We start from the raw sequence: 8168 nt of genomic DNA, 5'->3' as shown, positions 1-8168 counted from the left end.
GCACAAATGCACCCATGCTTGAAGTAGGGTGTGTGTCCCCCCACACCTGGGGCTGCTGACAGAAGCCATTCTGCAAAGGCTTGTTAATTCTTAGACGGCGGGGGTGTGAATATCGTCTGACATTTCTAGCTGTCTTCTCTGTACTCCGTCTCGCCCCACGCTGAACCATGCACCTGCAGAAGGGAACTGTGAGCATGTTTGCAGCAGATGTTGTGTGCCCTGGGAACGCTTAAATATGTATTCTAGCGAAGGCGTTTGTTACCCAAACACAGGACCGGAGGGAGGAGGAGTGGTGGCGGGGGAGGGCATTGCTCTGGTTTCCCCAAGTCTATGTCTGGGTGATCTGGGTGGATAGCCTGTGAAATCCCAGGCTTGGATAAAAAACAAAAGGCTATCCTGGCTTGATTTTTAAAAACAAGCTCAGGAAGATGTTAATCATATACCAAAAAAACAAAAAACAAAAAACAAAAACAAAAACAAAAACAAATAACACATGGCTGTGGAGTCCCTCAAAATCAGAAACCTGATTTTGAGTCCCAACTCTACCGTTTAACTTGCTGAGTGACCTTGGGCCAGTTGCCTAGCCTCTCTGAGTCTTCTCACCTGTAAAATGGATAGATTAAAGTTATTTACTTCTCAGGGTTGTGGTCAGGACCCGTTAGATTAGTGATTCATAAGGTGGACCAATGTTGATACTATTTTCTTTATTTGAGCTTCTAAGTTCAGGATGGCATGTCAGGGCAACTTTGTCCTAATATTAGAGATATTATACCATTTTCTAGTTGCCTCTGGTTCTCAGCTTCCTGTCCCCAACTCTGGCATTCCTGTGCATCCTGGGGGTGGCTCCTGCAGATCCTGCCCCTCTCAGTCCCCAGGCTCCCTGGCCTTGAGGGGGAAAATGTATTATGTTGCTCAGTACTTTTCTGATCGCAAAGTGACAGAAAATGGGAACTTACTAATTCATGTAATTAGAAAGTTCAAGGGTCCTGACTTCCTGAGATTAGACACAAAGTACAAACAGGCCACCTGCACTTGATTTGACTCTATGTGTCTTCTCCACTTCTCCAGGTCGGCTCCATTCTGAGGATTTTCCTCATGGCCACAAGATGGTTGCCAGGAACATCAATTCACATCCAACCTAAAAAAGGTGACTCTGTCCCAGCATTTCTTACCAAAATCTTGAGACTTACTTTCATCGAGCAGAGTGAGGAGGACCAGGCACAGGTACAGTAGCCCAAGGAATGCAGCACACTCACTGGCACAGACCTGGGTCACTGGCTGGCACTGGGCAGGGAGGACTCACTTGGATCAAGAGTGTACGAACTGCCTCCTCAAACAAAAATTGAGGGTTCTTGCTAGCAAAGGAGGGTGGGATGCTGACAAGGACAAACTGCGGCCGTCTACTGCGTATGTCAGCCTAAAGCTGTGGTCCAAGGAACCCAGCGTTGAGCCTTCTCATTGTTCTCCTGGGGTCCCCAGTGTTCCTGCTCTGACCACTGGCCCACGATTCAGATAAGTGATGGGAAAATGGAATGAACAGTACCCACGGGGTGTCGTGAGCAATCAACGGGTCACATAAGTAAATGCTTAGCTCATTGTGTGGAGACGGTTCCTTCTGCCACCAGGGTCACTTCCATCTCCTGGATGCATGAGAGAAGAACATTCCCTGCAGGTAGATTGGGACCTCAGACTGAGTTCTGACCAATGGACTGTGGACGGGAATGACATACATATTCATGTCCAGGCCTGGCCACCTTCCATGCTTCTCTCTTCCCTGTCTATTAGGTGGAAGCAAAGGGCTCTGAGATACTGGAGCCACCTGCTGAATAAGCTCCGATCCCTCAGTTACCGTGTGGAGGCAGGCCACCCAAGAGATCAACTGGACCAGGCACACTGGACTTTGTAACAGCAAACCTTAGGTACGGTAAGTCAATGGTTCTCAAAGCGGGGCATTTGATAGTATCTGGGACATTGTGGTTGTCCCAATGACAGGTGGGGTGGGGTGGGGTGAGGAAATTCCATTGGTATCTAATGGGTAGAGGTCAGAGATGCTGCTAAACATCCTACAGTGCCCAGGGCAGCCCCCCAAACAAAGAATCACTTGGCCCAAAATGTCAACAGCACCTAAGGTTAAAAAATCCCACTCTAAAATGTGAGCACCTTGAGAGAAAAAGATTTGTCATTGCCCCAGGATAAATCCTGGACACCCCCCACCCCACCCTTTGATCTACAAGCCCTGCAGGACCGGGATCCTGCCCACCTCTCCTACCTCACATACTATCCTCTCCCCTTCCCTCACTCGGTACAATCACCCTTGTCTTCATCTGGCCTCTTTTAGACCTCAGGGCCTTTGCACTTGCTGTTCCTTCTTCCTTAAAAGTATTGCCCCCTGCTCTTCTAATTATCCAGGCACAACTTAAATGTCACCTGCTCAGAGACACCTTCCCTGATCACACAGTGTGTATTAGATCCCCTTCCACCACCTCGTGATTCTCCATTACCACACCACATCACCATTACTGGTGATCACGGCGACGAGCCCGATCTACAACGTGGTAATGTGCTGGTTACTTGGGAAGGGAGGGATCTGACTTCCCCCTGGAACCTGAGGACATGAGGACAAGCACCATGGCTGCGTCATATATTTCTGTCTCTCCAGCACCTGGCGCAATAGCTGGCGCATGTGCAAAGGTGAAAAATAGACGAGTTGGATGAAGGAGTAGGTGAGGAATGGGCAGAAGGAGCAGGGTGTTTGCAGTCAGACACCGCTGGATTGAATGCTGGCTCCACCACCAGCTGTGAGTCAGCTTCACTCTCCAAACCCCCATCTGCTCGTCTGTAAAATGAACACAAGAATCCCATCTCCCGGGCTGGGGGAGGATGAAGGACGACAGCATATGCAGAGCGCCATCACGATTCCAGCACAGAACAGGCACCTGTAAGGCATGCATTGAATATCAAATGCAGGGATAAACACCCTTCCCTGTGTGCTGTCATCTTGAGGGTGACCACTGGGAAGGAAGATGGAGCTGGGGTGCCGGAGCCTGGTTCATCCAGGCAGCTTCCCTCACTGATCCTATTCTGTACCCTGCCTTCTCCTTTAAGACCGTGACCCTAGGTCCCTCCTGCCAATGTCACAGGACCCAAGTTGGTGCCTGGCTTCCCTGCGCCCTGCCTCTCCCTTGCAGGATCCAGGAGAGATGTGATGCAGCCATCATGAGGGTCCCTCTTGTGAGATTCACAGCCCCCTCCCCACACATGCCTCCCACCCCCTGCCTCTATCTGTGTCCATCTAGACTACGCAGGAAATGAAACTGGGCAGCAGGGCGTTTGCAATAAGGATCTCTGTGATGCCCTGTGATGTCTGTAAAAAGGAACGTGATGAGGGGCCTCTTTCTTTCAAGTACAGTCTCATAGCAGATTTGGGGCCATAAGGAATCGGATTGTTTCTACCTCTGGATGCATGAAGAGCAGGGACGGCAGGCCAGGACATAGAGAAGGTGGTGACCTAGGGGAGAAACAGGTGCAGGAGCCCCATCTTATAGGAGAGGCAGGAGTGTGAGGTTGGGAGCTCCTGCACAGCCTCAGTGCGTCCCTGAGCCTCGTTTCCCTCAGCTGTAAGATGAGGTGGCGGCAGGCCCACGACGTTAGGTTATTGTAAAAATCTGATGAGTTAAAACCTTGTACAGCACCACTGGACAGTGGGCTGGCCAGTGACTTGCTTCCAAAGGGTTAAAGATGCTTTACTGGTAGAGAATCCTGCAAATTGGGCCTTAGGCCAGGTGATGAGTGATTTCAGCAGCATCATTGGACAGTCCTTCCCTAGCTGGCCTCCCAGCAGCCTGACCCGGATGGGGGCAAATGTACCGTACCGACCAACTTCCTTTTGTCCATCTCTGCAGCCAGGCTATCTGGCCACCTTTTCTTTGGCACTTCTTAATGATGCCTCAGGCAGTTTGTAACCCCAGGCTCTCTGGAGTGGAGGGAGGCCTCAGATTCCCTCCTCCCAGATGGCACTGTGGTCACAAGTTGTCCTTTTTCGAGGACCGGCAGTGGAGCCCGTTGGGGGTTGAAATGGGTCCCCACCATCAAATGATATATTGAAGTCTTAACCCCAGCATCTCAAAATGTGACGTTTTTTGGAAGTAGGGTCGTTAACAGATGTAATTAGTTATGATGAGGTCATACTGAGAAAGCCGGGCCCCTCATCCAATATGCCCAGCATCCTTGTAAGACAGCCGTGTGAAGACAGAGACACAGGGAGAATGCCGAGGCAAAGATGGAGGATGGGAGTGATGCATCTACAAGCCAAGGGATGCCAAAGATTGCCAGCAAACCACCAGAAGCTAAGAAGAGGCAAGGAAGGATTCCCCAACAGACTGCAGAGGGAGTGTGGCCCTGCTGGCACCTTTATCCTAGACTTCCAGCCCCCAGAAATGTGAGACAATGTCTATTGTTTTCCAACTACCAGGTTTGGGCCTGGGAAACTAACACAGGGCCAAAAGGAAGGGTCTGCTTTTCCCCACTTCATGGCCTTCAACATCCTGAGGGATATCCCACTCAAACATGCCCTCTGTGCTCCATCCCTGGAGCCCCTCCCTCACTTGGCTTCAGGCTCCCCTGCCTCCTCTCAGCAGTGGGTCTGGCGGCGAGGAGTGGGGGAGGTGGTGGTGAGTTGAACATAGTAAGGGCATCTTCTGCCTTTCCTCCTCAAAGCCACTGGTTGAGGTTGGGGGCAACTGTCAGGACCCAGTGATAGGTGGTTTTCTCCAGGCTATAGAATTCTTAGTACCTCGTGTTTTCAGCTGTGGACTCACTACCAATTTCCCAGGCAGCAGGAAAGGTCCATTCACCGTCCTGTTATTCCAGATTTGAAAGCTCAGGTGGGGCTCTCCAGGCCACCATGATCCTTGTCCAACCCCAGGGTGCACCTTCAGGCCTCCTGACATTAACCTGGTCAGCCTCTTCTGCTGCAATAACCTAATGACAGGTGCCCTCCTGCAGAAATATTCTGGGGTCAGCTCTTGTAAAAATTCCTCCCTTCCTCCACAGACTTAAACGGATGAATGAATAAATGAATCAACGCAAAGCTAATGCAGTCCCAAATCCACCGAGGGAGGACAGTGTGAGGTTGTGGAACTAGGCTGCTTGGGTTCAAATCCTGAGACCAAGAATAGCTGGGTGACCTTGGTCAAGTTACTTTCTCTGTGTCTCAGTTTCCTCATCTACAAAATAAAGATAACACACAGCACTTACTCTTGAGGTTGTTGTGGGGATTCAATGAAATATTGCCAACAGCAGATTTTGTGCCTGATGCCAAAAAGGTTAGTTTCTTGTTAACCGGGATACAAGTCCTCGGTATCTTTCGGCCCCATCCTGTGCCTGTGCTTAGAACCTAATTTCCTAATCTTCTTTCACACATTGGGTTTGGCTAATTCATCCACTGCTGAGTAATTTATTATCACAGACGGTGTTCTGGAGACAGAACAAAGGTTAAGATGCTATGGGCTGAACGCATGGGAGAGAGACACATTTTTAGTTTGAGGAAACAGGATATATAGAAAAATTGTACACATGCCAAAGCCGGGACTGGATGAAATTAAACCTCTTGACTTAACTGCCAATTAAAACATACAGGAGCAGCACAGGCTACAGCCTGCAACCCAAGCTTCTATGAGACCTTGTGTTGGAAAATGACTTCAGGGCCCCCTTTAAAAATAAGAGCATGGTTTGGTGGCCATGTCCACAGGGAAATAGCTTCTGTATGTTTTGGAAGGTCTCCTCTCTCCCCTTACTTAAAGACCTAGGAGATTTGACAATTAAAACCTACTAAGAGATGAGAAGGAAGAAGATAATTGGTCTCCCACCTAGTCCCACCCCCCTTGGGACCCAGCAGGGGGACAAAATGGACCTCAGAACACTGCAAAATATGCAGCGTCATACACAGACTGTCTTCAAGTGTGTGCCTTCTGCTGTGAGAAAACTGGCACTGAACAAAACTTCTGTATCCTGTAAGTGATGTGTGCACAGCACCTGTCAGCTTGCAAATCATTCTGAGCTCTAGATCTCAAACATCCTGTGTGCCCAACTGGGTAAGAGTGTTGAGGCACAGAGGGGTGAGGCGATGTTCTCGAGGTAGCTGAGGGGTGTGGTTGGGACCAAGTCCTAGGCTCTTTGGAGGAAGCCCTGGGCTCTCTCTCATCAGGCTAGAGCACACCTGTCTGCCTCTTTCTTCCAGATGAACCCAGGTCCATGGGTGGGATCCGGGTGAAGATGAACAGCCCGGTAAAGAACATAAGGGCTGTGGCCTCAATTTTGTATTAGGTAGCTGAAAGCCCACTCTAGATGACCCAAACGTTTGGAAGCATCAAGGAAGAATTGAAGAAACAGGACATGTGAAAAAATCACTGGTGTCCTCAGAGGGCATTCCAGTCCATCCAAGATTAAGCTTTCCCTGCTTCTCTGACCTTGAAGTGTGTGAGGCTGGGGGGGGAATCAAGGAGACTCCCTGGCTTTTTCTTAGTAATTTCAACGGCTTGGGAGGTAATTAAAATCAGCTGGATGCCCCTCTAGTGAGAACTTCTCATAAAGATGATGGCAATAAACTTGCCTAATGAGCATGGTGATGACAGCAAAGGACCAAGGAAGGCCATTACAAAGAGTAAATTCAACTCTCAAGGTCTTCTGTTTATGGAAACAACTAAAGTTACTTTATTTCTAGCTGCCCAAGATCAGAACCCTTTGAATGGCATCATTGCCAGTGGTCAACTGGGCAAGGAAACTAAAATTCATGGTTTTCAGTCTGTCTTTGGCTTCTCCTTCTCCCCCTCTTTCTTTCATAGAAGTCCTCTTCTAGCATTTTTAGATGGTTCCCCTCTTACAAGTAAAGTAGAGTGCAAATAATGAGCTCAATGTCGTTGAGTTATTCTTTGACTCAAGGCTCCAGCACTTGCTAGCTGGCAAAGGCCCTCTGGGGTGTCACTTAACCTCTTGCACCTTGTTTTTTTCCTCTGTAAAATGGAGATAAGTAGCTCCCACCTCTGGGATTATTTCAAGCATTAACCAGATAACCCATGAAAAGAGTATCATCACACATCGCCGACATCCAGTAGGGCTGTTGCTAAAATCTTTTCTATCAGTTTCCTATTGTAAGTGTTATCAAAAATCAATCTCTGTGCTTCAGAGTGCAAACATAACTCAAAGACAGAGTTTGGGGTAAAGAGGAACATTAGCTTTATTGCTTTGCAGAGCAAAAGAGGCTGCAAAAAAAAAAGTTGGGGGCTGGGGTGTTTTATAGGGACATCAGGATCTAGCTGGTTTTGCCAGGACTGTGTATGCACTGCCAGCTCAGTTGTCAGGGTGGTACAGGGTCCTGAAAGAAAAGGCTAAGAAGGGAGGAGGGGAGGTTTGAGGAAGAGAGGAAAAGGGTTACTTAGTTTGAAATCGAGCCTTGCTGGGCCATTAGTACAGCCATTTTGATTTTCAACTTTGTGCTTTTATTATTTTTTTTTAAAGTTTCTTTATTGTATATATAGAGTGAGTGAGAGAGACAGAGTGTAAGTGGGGGAGGGTCAGAGAAAGAGGGAGACACAGAATCCGAAGCAGGCTCCAGGCTCCAGCTGTCAGCACAGAGCTGCTGTGGGGCTCAAACTCATGAACCACAAGATAATGACCTGAGTCGAAGTCAGACGCTTAACCGACTGAGCCACCCAGGCAACCCTCAACTTTGTGCTTTTAAGCCATTTCATAAAGAATTGTTGGGCTTAAAACAATACAAATTCTCCTATGGTTCTGGAGGTCAGAAGTCTGAAATAAGCCTTACAAGGTGTGATATTGTGATTTGTAATAATATATATTTGGTCTTCATCCTAGTTCCTGGCACTGAGCTCCTAAACGCTTGAATTTCCTAAGGGAAGACAACAGTAAAGGTGTCCTTTGTTCTGTTGGTGAGTGACTTTTGGAAAGCACCTAAGGGTAGGAGCTGGTTGCTAGAAGCAGAACCTTTCAGTCTCACCCTCTGACCTCCAGGGAGGGGATAGGAACTGGAGATTGACTTTAATCACTAGTGGCCAACGATTCAATCATGCCTATGTAATGAAGCTTCCATAAAATCCTCTAAAAAAGACAGGATTCGGAGAGCTTCTAGATTGGTGAACATGAAGAGATTT

The sequence above is a fragment of the Lynx canadensis genome, chromosome A2, assembly GCF_007474595.2.
Source record: "Lynx canadensis isolate LIC74 chromosome A2, mLynCan4.pri.v2, whole genome shotgun sequence".
NCBI classification, from domain to species: Eukaryota; Metazoa; Chordata; class Mammalia; order Carnivora; family Felidae; genus Lynx; species Lynx canadensis.
Note: the sequence above shows the minus strand (reverse complement) of the source record.